General features: G+C 37.4%; 1 non-coding gene across 1 annotated transcript; it reads right to left on the bottom strand.

The window, feature by feature from the left end:
• Nucleotides 1-1039: 1039 nt before the first annotated feature.
• On the bottom strand, nucleotides 1040-1166 carry LOC114619544. Its single transcript, XR_003711180.1, has one exon. It is a non-coding gene; the product is annotated as a small nucleolar RNA SNORA17 (small nucleolar RNA).
• Nucleotides 1167-13656: the final 12490 nt, after the last annotated feature.

Genomic DNA, 13656 nt, shown 5'->3' with positions numbered 1-13656 from the left:
TCAGGGATGGTTCACCTATCACCTCCACATCCAGGGTCAGCTCTATTCTGCTGGTTAGGCAAGATGCAAGGCCTGTTCTCCTGTGCTCTGCAGTTGATGAGGAGCAGGACCAGGTCTCCTCCTTTCATGATCCCATGCCTTGTCTCCTGCCTGCCTCAAGTGGTAAAGGGTGAGGAAGGAGGAGAGTATCTCTCTTTCATCCAGTGGTAAGGCCAGCTCTCCCAGCCTCCGATCTTGTGGATAGCTTACCCAAAACTCCTGCAAAGTGTGGGTTGATCTCCCAAGTACTGTAGCTGACTAGGAGTGGGTCAGGTTTCCTGCTCTCGTGCCCCCACAACTAGCTCTCCCATGATGCCTAGGTGAGATGTGAGGCCAGTTCTGAATAGCCTTCAGACATCAAAATGTCCTTGGCCAGGAGCCCAGACCAGGGACGACTACCTGGTCTTTGGTGGTAACAGAGCCAACCCTGCTCTTACAGAGCCATGGACATAGACATTGCCCCTGATGGCACCCCAGGCAGGGACCCTACCATGTTCCAATGTGTCTTCCCGGGATACTCACATGAGGCTGTTCCTCACTATCCTATAATCCCAAATTGTGCCTTTCTTCTTTGTGCCCATACCATTCTGTTTCTCTTTCTCTTTCATGTCTCCACCACTTACTTGCTCCTCTTAGTGAAGCCCAGAGTCTCTGATTGTCTCCGGTTGTGTTCGATGTACTCTCAGGAGTGTTATATTGCTCATGTGCATTATAATATCAGGCAGTGATAGTCTCTGGCAATGGTCTGTATCCTAGACATGCTCAACTTGCTGACTGGCTGTTGTCTTGGGCTAGGTCTCTCTTCAGAGAGCTTATGGCGCCAGTCTGGTGATCATCTTGGGCTCCTCACTTGGCGAGGAAGATTTTCTGTCTCAGGCTTACTCTAGCAACTGCCCAGGGCCCTCAGTCTCAGGTGGGATTCTTCTTGTCTCCGACGTGTTCCTGGTCCTGGGAGCATGGCACAGGACTGGTGGTCATCTCAAGATTGCTTTTCTCAGAGAGTATTAGACTATTTATCACTCAGATGTTCATAGGTCAGAACACTGAGAATAGACATAGACTCTCTCCTTTCTGCCTCCTACGGGCACACATGTGATATATCAGCCACACTTGAAACTTAGGGCAGGTCCTTCCTTACATTTTTTTTCTTAGGTGATTTAATGTTGCTCCTTATCAATGCTTATGCTGCTTCCTCCCATTCTTATCTTTTATAAGTATTATCTCAAGAAACACAAGTCTAATCCAGAAACCCAAGCAACATGATAAATCAAGGTATTATGAATACCTTAAAAATATGAATTTTCCAGTAATGGATTGCAATGAGTAACTTAGCTAAAATTCCAGTGAGAGAATTCAGATGATTATAACAGCTCCTCAACCCTAAATAAAGAAATATAAGGAATCAACAACTGTTGAGAGACACAGACTTATCCTACCCCGGAAATGAGTACCTTATCTAATACCAAATAATCAGCTCTAAAAACATATATACAAGTAACACTAAGTGGCTTCAAGATTTATATTCATATATTTATTCCTATATAATAATATGCATTTATATATGTTCACATATAGTTACATGTGGGTCCCTGTTCCGAAGGGCGTCCCACGAAGATCTCCAGCACGTTCGGGTGCAGGGTTCCAGGCTAAGGGGATAGAGTGTGAGCAGGGAGGGGAATCCCTCTGCTGCTGCTTCCTCCACTCTGGTCTCAGCTGTTGCCACCTAGTCACTCCCAGGTGCTGCACTTGTCCCTCTGCGCTGAGCTGGTCAGGGCTGGGCTTGTGAGACTGCGGCTCACTAGCAAGGAGGGGAGGGTCCTGAAAGCTCTTTGGGAGAGCAGATCTCTTCCAAAGTGTTACAGCTCTTGCGACAGTACTCTCGGACAATGGGATGATTCTCTCACACCTTTACTTCTCCTGAATAGGGCTCTTATATAGTTTTGGGGTGAGTTAGAATCTGGCAGCAGATAACCCCTATTGGCTTGGTCTGGGAGCTTGGAGATACCTCATCTACTTGTGGGAGAGCCTGAGGCACTATTCCTATGTGACTGATAGCCTCTCTGTGGAAGGGGCTGTGGAGGACTGAAGATGAGTGAAAGGAACCAGGAGCCCAGAAGCAAAGCTGAACACATTTCCATCCCATTAAAGTCTGGGGTTCGAAGCCTGTGCTTGACCAGACACCCAGCTGCCCCTCACAGCCCACTGTCTCACAGTTACATGTATATAACAATAATAATTAAATAGAATGAGGTCACTAGTATGGTAGGGAGTAGAATATGTTTGCATGGGATTGGAGGAAAAGCAGAGAAGAAATTATGCTATATTTTAATGAAAAATAAAGTGTAAAGAAAGAAAGAAGGTACAAAAACAAAAGCAACCTTGGGACTGAAGCATGGGAAACAGATTCCAAAGCAAGCAGATGCTGATCTGAAAAAACAAAAACAAAAAAGGGCTTCAAAACAAATGTAGTCAAAGTAGGAGAGAATAGCAAACAGTCCAGCAAGAGGATATAACAGTTTAAATCACACATGCTCCTTATATCAGCACACTTCATTCTATAAACTATGAACCACTGTATGAAAAGTCACAGATTATCATCAACACAATGGTAGTGTTTGATTTCTATACTCTACTCTCACCAACATATATATGCAGATAAAAGCAGAGAGTTGCCAGAGTTAATGACATTGTAGGTAAAATGAACCCAACTCTATCTACAGAACATTCCATCTAAATAGCAAATAGTCTACTCAGCAGCTCATGCAACTCTCTAAAAATACATCATATAGTGAGGCACTTCATACAAGCTAAGTCTTTACAAATACAGAAAATCTGAAATAATATCTTGCATTTCCTCTGATTGTGATTAAATGAAACTAAGAATCATGAAGAAAATAACATAATATATATATACACACACACACACACACACACACACACACACTGACATAGGTTTGTCCATGCTTTATTTCAAATAATAAAAAAAGAGGCATAATAATAGATTTCTATCTCTCACTGTGAACAAAGAACTCCAATGGACCCAATTCCAATGGATCAGAAGCCTTCACGTAAGATTTTAAACCCTGAAATTGTGTGAGGAAGGAAGGAGAAAAAGTACTTCAAAACACAGATAGAGGCAAAGATTTTCTAAACAGAACTTCAATTGTTCAGAAAGAAAAAAATAAAAAACCTGTTTGCATCTAGGGAGTGTTCTTATTTTATTAAAATGGATCAAGTCCTTATGAATATGAGAGAAGTTAGAAGTCACATAATGTCTAATTTATTTTATAAGTGAATTAAATAAAAGTATTACTTAAGCTCTTAGTGATTCTCCCTACTCAGATTTTGGGTAATGTTTAGCATAATGATTTTGGATTCTATCTTTTAGTTGGTAAATAGATCCAGACAGGATAATATTACTTCTGCATCAGCAATTAACTCCTCACAGTGTAGTGAATAGGGTATCTTATTTATTAAACCTTAAAGAAATATAATTAGGCCATTCTCTCTCATCCCCCCAAAAATATATATATCCTAAACAAAATTTAAAAAACAAAAAGCAATGAGAGCAAAGATATTGACAGGAGGATCTACTCTCAGAAAAGCCAAATCTAGGATTAAGGCCAAGTTTATGTAATGCATGATTTAACAACTCACATGATGATGCCAAGAATCCACTTTTCTTCCTTCATCTTTCTGTGAAGCATGTCTCCTGTCTTACTAATCCCCTAGCTGTGATGACTGTATCAATTAATCACAACCCTTTAACAAACCACCACAAAACTAAGTGACTTTAAAGGCAGTGATTAGTTATTTCTCAGACTAATGCTTGCTGGCTAAGATTTCTCTCCTATCCTCATTTACTGAGTGGCTTGACGAAGTATAGAGTCACTACAGCTGGAAAGGACAAGGTAGTCTGAGTCCTCCATCTGATATTTGAAGCTAACTGTTGTCTTAAGCATCACTGATTTCTTTCTTATGTATCATCCTCCAGCTGTCTTGAAAAACTTTCCCATTATGCTCTCAAAGCAGAATTCCAAAAGCCTGAAAAGAGACGCTGCAAATATCCAGCCCTAGTGATCCAATGTCATTTCTTAGATTTTCAGTAGCTTAAAACATGCATACAACAACAAAAACAAAAAACTAAACAAAACAAAAACAACAGCAACAACAAAAGAGTTTTGGAGAAAAATAGGCTAAAGAACATCCATAACTTCAAGAAACCATGAGGTACATGGTCCAGGAGTTTTGTTTGATTTTATATTTGCACAACGTCCAATATTTCATTTCCAAATTTTACATTTTCACATAACTCCATATGATCTAAATGGAAATGGCAATGTATATTTATATTCTAGTAGTTTCCTGAACAAAACTGAAGAATGATATTTCTTTCTTAGTTGCTCTGCAAATATTTTGTCCATCTGTGGTCACAAGCCATTTTAGACCTAACCTCTAGTTAGAATTTGAATTAATACCACAAAATCTGGGTCTGGAGAGATTTCTCAGTAGTTAAGCCACTTGCTACATACGTATGAGATTCAGAGTTCAGAAACTCATGTGTATGCCAGATAAAATTAATGACTCTATTGTATGTAATTCTAGCCAGAGGAGGTAAAGATTGGAGCTACTCAGAACAAGATGGCAAGTAAGACTACCCTCATCTGCTAGCTCTGCATCTGATTGAGAGACCTTTCCTTAAGGAATAGAGTAAAAGAGCAATCAAAGATGATATCTGACATTATGTTTGGACCACCATAATCATGGTCACATAGGTCATAAATCAAGACACTGTCAAATACATTAGTGAAGCAGAAGAATCTGTGCTGTAGGCTTCAACTGCCACCTGGTTCCCTTCTTAGCTCTCCTGTATTCAGACTAATTTAGGGGATGTATTCACACATTACAAAAGATTTTCTTCATAGTAACAATGATGTTAGGTCAACAAGAAGTTGGTAATAAAAGACAGATAAGAAGACTAAAGGTGACCCAAGATAATTTGTCTCTCAACTGGCAACATTTCAAACTCCTCTATGGTTGAAACTCTAATCTGTCAATCATACTTAGGTACAGAATTTTCTCAGGATCCTTCATTAAAATAACTATTAAGAAAATATCTTCCACCTAGGAAATAGTTCCCAAATGATACATACTGCCATTAATATTAGCCCCATTGTCACTGGAAGATCCGTAGAAACAAAAATAGATTAAGATTATCATGTTTACATTACACAGAATGAACTCTTATAACTGTAAATCTAGAAAAACATGATATTCCCTGCATCTAAGAAATTTTTTATAAGGACAGGTATAAGTTACCTACCATATATGTGTGTGTGTGTGTGTGTGTGTGTGTGTGTGTGTGTGTATCTGTATATGTTTATGTATATGATGTATATGTATGTGTATATGTATGTATATACATAAAATTATATGCAAAGAACCAGATACTGTTGCAGGTGAAAGCTAAAAGATGACCTAGATTATACAGCCAAAAACATTTTAAAATGGGACATAATTGCCTGAGCCAGTGCTCTAGGATTAAACTTAGAATATATGCAGGCTTTTGTATGGCACTCTTCAGTAACAAGAACCACACAGCTCTGTATAGAATTTAATAAACAACAATGACAACAACAATACTAATAATCTGACATAGGAAAGGTTGACAGCCCACTTAACTGCACTGAGAAGCTTATTTGTTTTCTCATTCTCCAATGTCCAAAGTTTGCTTGCTTCTGATTTCTGACTTTGTGCCCCTCTGGATTTGATTAGTGAGCTTTGAAATCTGCTTTTAAAGTAGCTTAAGGGCTGAAAGGCTTTCCCTTTTGATCACATTTACTTGGGAGATATAGATATGTCTTGGTAGCTTTATCCTCAGGCCCTTTTCTTCCCAGTATAGTGTGTACCACTCAAAATTTGGAGAGCAGCTTGCATTAGCACAAGGATGCAAGTTCCCTCATTGCCTCCGAGACACTCAGGCAATTTATGATCATTTGTTGCAAAGAGGCTCTGCCATTTCTCTTAGACAGAAGAAAATAGCATCACCTACTCCATTGCATCTCAAGGACTCAGCTAATGCATCCTTGATGATCTTCTCTGGATAGAAATATCTACAAAGGCTTTAGGAGCTCAGATCAAGTATTTTCACTATCAGCCACCAAAGGTTTCCCATCCCCAGCCTGCCCAATTATGAGACTTTCTAACCAGCAGAAACAGGTAGTTTAAAATGTCTTCCAATGCTACTGTCAATATTGAAATAGAGATTGTCTTGAAAAATCCCCTTCCTGTGGAAGTTCTAGACTATCACCAAGGGCCTATAACCCTATGCCAATCTGACACATAAGTTAAGTGGTGATTCTATACATTTTCACTAATGGGCCCCACAACATACCACGCAGAATCACTGCCTCACTGCTGAGAAGAGAGAAAGGGGGCTTGCTCCAATATGTCAGTCTCTTTCAGAGGATGAGGACTGAGCAAAGTAGCTAAGAAGAAAGAAATGGGACAGTTGATGGTAAAGCATGAATAGTTGATATAACAATGAAGGATAGAGAGGGACGAAAATGTTTTTTAGGGCCTCTTGGTGAGGGCCACTACTGATGCTGCCAGATCTTTCCTTTGGATGAGTCTTTTATTATTTCATATGAAGTGATCGGTAGGTCTGTTGAATATTTTCAGACCCTCAAGTTGAGGTACATGATAATTTCCCCACTAAGTAACTCTTCATGGCATTTCTTATTTAAAACAATGACAACAAAAACTGCTCAGTCATATTATTTTTTTTTTACAAGCTAGAAGCTTAAGGCCTTCGTAGTTAGACTGGGAAGCTAACCTTGTAAGAGAGTGCAGTTTATTCCTTCGGGGTATAGTTAAGTTACAGGCAATAATTAAGAAGCGTGTAGAATCATCTCAGAAGAGCCTGGCTCTGCTGTGGATCATTAGTGATATAGGATTTCCAGTCCATGCAAAAATGTGTCAAGTTAAGTACTGTTGTTCATCTTGAGTGTTTGTTCGGTAACTGTTTCTTACTCTGTCACTATTAGGTAATAAACTTGAGAGAAATTGTTCTCTTCATACATTCTCAAAAATAGACTAGACAGGATAGGCACACCTTTAATCCCTGCACTCAGGAGGCAGAGGCAGGTAAATCTCAGTGAATATCAGGAAGGCCAGGTTTACCTAACACCAATCTGTCACAATAAATAAGTAAGTAAGTAAATAAATAAACCTTAAAAATTAAAAAGCAGTTAAATATTAAAAGGTAATTTAAAATTACAAATTTCCTTGTTACAAGATGAACCCTCAGCCCTTTAAAGATGACACTAATATAAACAATGTTAAATGTAAGGAGTAAACAAAAGGGAAGAGTACCATCTTTACCTCAACTGAAATGAAGTGTGCATCTATTAAGAACCATTCTCAAGCAGTGAAAATTCCCCTTTAGGTATTTTATGCTTTATCTGTGTCATGGAATGCAAAAGAAAGAAAACTAGTCATGCCTGAGGATAGCAGGATTTGAGGCGGGGAGTAGGATGTGATGGTTTGAGTGAGATGTTCCCTAAAACTCTCTGTGCTTTGAACACTTAGTCCTCAGTTGGTGGTGCTGTTTGGGAGGTTGTGGCCTTTCTGGAGGAAGTACAACACTTGACAGTGGGCTGTGAGATTTCAAAGTCCCCTACCATTCTCACTGTGTGCTTCCCCTCCCCAATCCCTGCATCCCTCCCTCTCTTTCTTTCTCTGTTTCTGTTTCCTGCTTACAGTTGAAGATGCATGAGACCTTAGCTTGCATACATATATCATACATATATTAGCTTAAATATATCAAGAAGGATGAGGACTGCTGAAGAAGGTGTGGAAGTCTTAGATGGTTGGGTACATTAAACCCACAGTCAGCAAACAGAGAGAAGCGAATACAGGTATACAGTTCACTTTCTTCTTTGTATTAGGTCTGGGACCCAGTGCATGGAATGACTGTGCTTATATTTTGAGTAGACTTTTTCTCATTAGTAAAACCCTTCTGGATACACCCTTATCAACACACCAAGCAGTTTTTTCCCATGGTGATTCTAAATGCATGCCAGTTTAGTGAATATTAAGGGTCACAGAATCCATAGATGCATTGATAAAAGTTAGAACTACCATGTTACAATTTCATCCCAGGATCCTGCTCTCCACCCACCAATATTTGAAAACTCCTAAATTAGGGACTAACCCTCAACATGAGAGCTTTAAGGGACATTTTACATTCATACAAGAAATGGCACAGACAAAGAAACTATGATGGGGAGAAAAAAATCTACTGTATATAGTTAGAACCTTCCTCTGAGGTTCTTGATTGATAGATATTTAGATATATCAGATACAGTCCATTTTATGGAAATGTATTAGTACCATAAAATGTATTAACTTAGTCACTTGTAAATGCAAGTTGATTGTTATACAGTGTATTTAAGTTGTGCGACCTTTATTGCTACTTATTTCTAAAACTATTATATTTTCCCAAACTGAACATGCTTTCATTAAACACTCTTTCCCTGTTTGTTTTCCTTCTAGTCCTTATAACCACCATTATATTTTCTACTCTTATGAATTTGAATATGCTAATCACTTGACATACATATAATCATGTATCTTCTTTTTTATATACCTCATTACATTCCAATTAATGTCATTAAGGCTTATACATGTTGAAATACACACAGAGAAGCAGAAGGAGGGGGAATTGGATAGGGAGTTTCCAAGTGGGGAAAACCAGAAAAGGGGATAACATTTGAAATGTAAATAAAAATGTAAATAAAGAAAATATCCAAATTTTTAAAAAGGCAAAAAACAGTGTTACAATTGGGAATAAAAAAGAATATATGAGCAAAATTGTTGGCAATTCTGTTTTAAGTTCTCTGTGGAGCAACCTTAATGTTTGCTCAATGTCTAGACCATAAATTTCCTTCAAATGTCAGCCAGTTTTTCATATCTTCCCAACACTAATATTGGTTGTTTGTCTGATTTTGTGTCATAGTCAACTTATAGGTGTGAAGTTGTATCCATGTGGACTATTTTGTTACATCATGTTCAGAAGAAGTACATTTCTTCTAAAAGCAAAGAAGCTGTCACTCTCATAGAACACAGAGCTTCATAGTGAAAAATACAGTGGCATGGAAAAGGACTTAAAAAAACATTAACTGTTTCTTAATTATTTAAAAAAAATTCAGTGTTTTCAATTTTTGACCAAATTAGATTGATAATTAAGACAGAGAAAATAAACATAGTAAAAATTAATCACGCACAGACCAGAGGATGCAGTCAGCAACGTTAAACAGAAATTGGAGAATAGATATGGTAGATCACTCTTACCTGTGAGAACTGAGCATGTGCGAACAATGGAAGGAGAAATGTATTTAATACTATTCATAGCATAACAATCAAAAACCAAAGGCACACAAGGTAGAATTTTTTTTTGCAGAAAAGAATAAGAGAAAACTTAAGAAAATCACCTATAGTTTTCATTTTATATAATTCATCAAAAATTTAGATATTACTAACATGATTACAGTAATATTAAACAAAGTAAAAACAGATCATTGCTACATTAAAGAATTTTAACAATCACAGGACATTACTACCATGTTAGTGACTCCTCATAATCCTAAGGAAGGCCCTGGGAGACACTAAGAATGTAGATCAATGTGACTATATCAAAGACAAGGATACAACAGTGAAGTACAAGGCTAACAGTCTACTTGACTGGCAAAGTGTGGATATAACTACTTATTTAAGTAATTTGAAAAATAATGTTCCCTTCTGTAAGACTATAATGTTCCAGTAGTAAGTGTATCCAAGGTAGATACAGGAGAGCTACTGGAAGCCAGTGACTAATAAAGCAATAAACATTGCTTCGTTGTTATCACATACAAAGCTGTAGAAGTGTGAGTTGGCACATGGGAGACACGATTTAGAAGTTGATAATTAGAAAATCTCCTTGTACTTTCGTTACTTGTGGATCTAAAGGATCACGCTTTCATGTCTTAAATAGTCACCACTCATTTTCACATGTGTATCCTAGCTCCTGTCATGCTCTTACACTAATTTCACTTTCTTTCCAAATACACAAGCTTCGTTATAAACCATAACTCATTCTAGCAAGTATTGCATTTATTCTAGATTTGGTTTGTTGCTAAAATGGTTGACAGGAATTTTAACTGATGAAAAAGTTCTCAGTGAAGGCATATGTGAAGGATATTCACTTGTAAAGAAATGAATGATAAAGCCAATGATTTAAACTGGTACAGATCTCTGTTTTTAGAAAAATTCAGTTTCATTTGCTTGAGTTTATCCATTAGCTTGTTCTAAGCTCAAAGAACAGCAAATAAGAAAAAAATAAACAAATAACAAGATGATTAGGCATTGAATTGAAGAAAGAAAAGTTTGAATTGACAAAGAATTATCAGAATTTTTGGGGTAGCAATTTAACAATAGGGAAATCAGCAAGTTTCTGGTAACATTGAGGTACAGATGACAAATGGTCCTACAAAGAATAATTAGAATCTGGCAGTGCCCAAGAAAGGAGGCTTAGTATTTTCATAAGTTTCACCTTAAGTAGCAAGCCTCACTGCTCTCTTGAATCAAAGCAATTTATCATCCGTGAACAACTGCCAACAAGAACATCACCAGGGACAAGCTGAGGTTGTGTTTCTAACAGGCCTGGGTTCTCATATAAAAGTATTGAATTTATCTAGACTATGGATAGTTACCAAGTTCAGTATCAAGGGAGAAACCCCATCTTCTTAGTGGTGATGTTATCTTAGCTACTGTACTCTGTCATGTATGGAGGAATGAAACAGAGAAATAAACAGAAGTTTAGGTAGAGAATTAGAATTTGTTTTTAGTGGCCTCTTGACATTTCCTCATGGATGGCTTCATTAAGACCAGACATTTGTGAAAGCCCCAAGATCATATCTTGAGTCTTAAACAACGAATATATATGTGATTGAAAAATTGCAAAACTATGTGTGTGCACGCATGTGCATGCATCTCTCTCTCTCTCTCTTTCTCTCTCTCTCTCTCTCTCTCTCTCTCTGTCTGTCTCTCTCTGTCTCTCTCTCTCTCTGTGTGTGTGTGTGTGTGTGTGTGTGTGTTAGTCACAGCTATGTTTCTTTTTAAAAGTAAGATTGGAGTTTAACTCTTTTAACAAAACAGAGACACTCTCATAAATATCTAATGAGGAGCTGTGTGTGTATGTGGAGTAACAAGCGTATTTCTATCAGAGAAAGGAAATGCTCTGAATTTGGACAAGTAACTTGAGAAGCTTTGAAGTAATGGTGTGTTTCAGCATTTTTTTTTTCAAAGGCCATATCCAAATGTACCACAGGCTGCAATAGAGGAAAGGACCAGCATCCTTCATGAGGGGATAATGGGCTGTTCACATGCTCCACTAGAGCCTAATGTGACAAATGGATGAGTTTGCACGCAAGCATCAAGGATGCTGGGTGGAATAAAGTGGCAGGGATTCTATTGCTGATAGACAATGCCTTTCTGTGTTCTCTGCTCAGACAAACTCTCTTGGAGGTTAATAGCAATCAGGTTTGATGTGGCACCCGTTACTCTGAATTTGGCTTCAGCATCTGTATTGAGTTTCAGCTATCATAGGAATGCATATTGGACTATTTAAAATAATCTATTTACATCCATCTAAAACCCATCCACTTGACATATCCCTATACCTCTGTACACACACAGACGTAACAGGACTAAGAGTCCAGGACTAGTTATGTCCAATCAGATATCCTTACATTGAATTGAAATAGAAATCATGATTTACATATTTTCTATGAATTTGAATATAATTTGGACATCAGCAAAGTGAGTTAGAGGATGAAGGTGAGCCTTAAACTTGAAAAGGATGGATTATTACTCAATTTAACATTCAATGTATCCAACTTCAAGGAGGAGTATGTTATTCTTGAGGAAGACAGCTCCTTTGACTGTTAACTCAAGCAATGTTGTAAAATAATGATAATAGTGGATAATTTCCCATTATATTGTCACATGAACCACTTTATCAGAGATACATATTAACTTTGAAATGCAAGATTGCTCAACTATGAGAGTTTAACCCAAATTTCACAATTCTTATATGGCAATACAGTTTCATAATATATGTTTATTAAGCTACTTATTGTCCTAAATTTTCGTATGCTTGACACAAGGCCATATTTGTGTGTTTTATTTCTAGAAAATTATTTTTATAGAAATGTTAAATACAGAGAATATAGTCACTGATTCATCAAGTACTTACTGTGCACAGTCTAGCACCTAGAGGTCCCAAAGTCTATAAGGATGAATTTAACACAGATCATTCTTCTTTGGGGAAATTTCTAGTAAAGAAAAGATGCAATGTGTAGCTATCATTTGGAGTGGTCACTCTTTAAAAAGATAAAAAGGGTGTTTAAGAGGACACTCCATCAATGGGGAGGGGCATGCAACCAGATTCCAAAGGATGAGGTACTGAAAGAGGAAGAGGTGAATCAATCATTGGTGAGATAAGAAGAGCAAATAAGACATGGTATAGGGTCTGAAAAAAATCTCACATTGGCTTCTTTCCAGATAATGGGGGAAGACAGAGTGGAGGAAATGATTCTGAAAGAACAAAGGGTTCAGGAACATAGTTAATGACGTCTGGGTATCATAGCGCAACACTGAAATAGTGTATTCAATTCTTGTAATTTGCTATGTTAATACAATAACTATATGAGTTGGTGAGTCTATTAATTAATTTTCTGTGATAATCATGTCACAAAGCATACATATATTTAATGATTGTTTTTTACATTATAAATATATACTCCTAACTTTATTTTTTAATTTCATCTTGAGAGAGACATATAAAAGCATAACAAATTATATTTTAAAGTCCTACATATATTTCCTGGGACTAGCTGTAGTCACAGAAGTTTAATTTCACATCACAATAAGAATCTGCATCCTACCAGTGTGTGATGCATAGGAAGCTAAGTCTTTATGTCCTTTATCTTCTTTGATCTGTGCAATAATGTTGAGAGGAATGTAGTGTTAGTATCTTTGTTTCCTCATGAAAATAAGCTTGCAACTGACAATAATCATTTTTCTTGGTGCTTACAAACAGCAAATGTAATCAGTATTGAAATGAGGACAGATATGTCTCTGTCTGCCAAGACATAAGATGCTTTCTCAACCTACGCCTGCCAAGGCATCATGAGATATGATGAGGCTGTTTGAGAGGGATAAGTACTGGACAATGCTAAGTGCTAATCATTTAAATGAAGCTTTAAAATGTAGAGACATTGAAATACTTACCATGATCTATTGCTGTACATATAATTTTTCTCAATTAGCTTTATAAGAAAGACAATCAAAGGTAGTGCACAATCATTAGACATCCCTGACTTGAGGTTTTGTTTCCATTTTTTGTGTTCTAGAAGCAAGGATTTTTAATTAGTCTAAGTTAACTTTGAAACAATGTGTTTCATTGCTGTGGCGTGTGTGTGTGTGTGTGTGTGTGTGTGTGTGTGTGTGTGTTTTGAGAGAGAGAGAAGGAGAGAGAGAGAGAGAGAGAGAGAGAGAGAGAGAGAGAGAGAGAGA

This window comes from Grammomys surdaster, unplaced genomic scaffold (assembly GCF_004785775.1).
Source record: "Grammomys surdaster isolate TR1022 unplaced genomic scaffold, NIH_TR_1.0 150, whole genome shotgun sequence".
Lineage (NCBI taxonomy): Eukaryota > Metazoa > Chordata > Mammalia > Rodentia > Muridae > Grammomys > Grammomys surdaster.
This window is presented reverse-complemented; position numbering and strand designations above follow the sequence as displayed.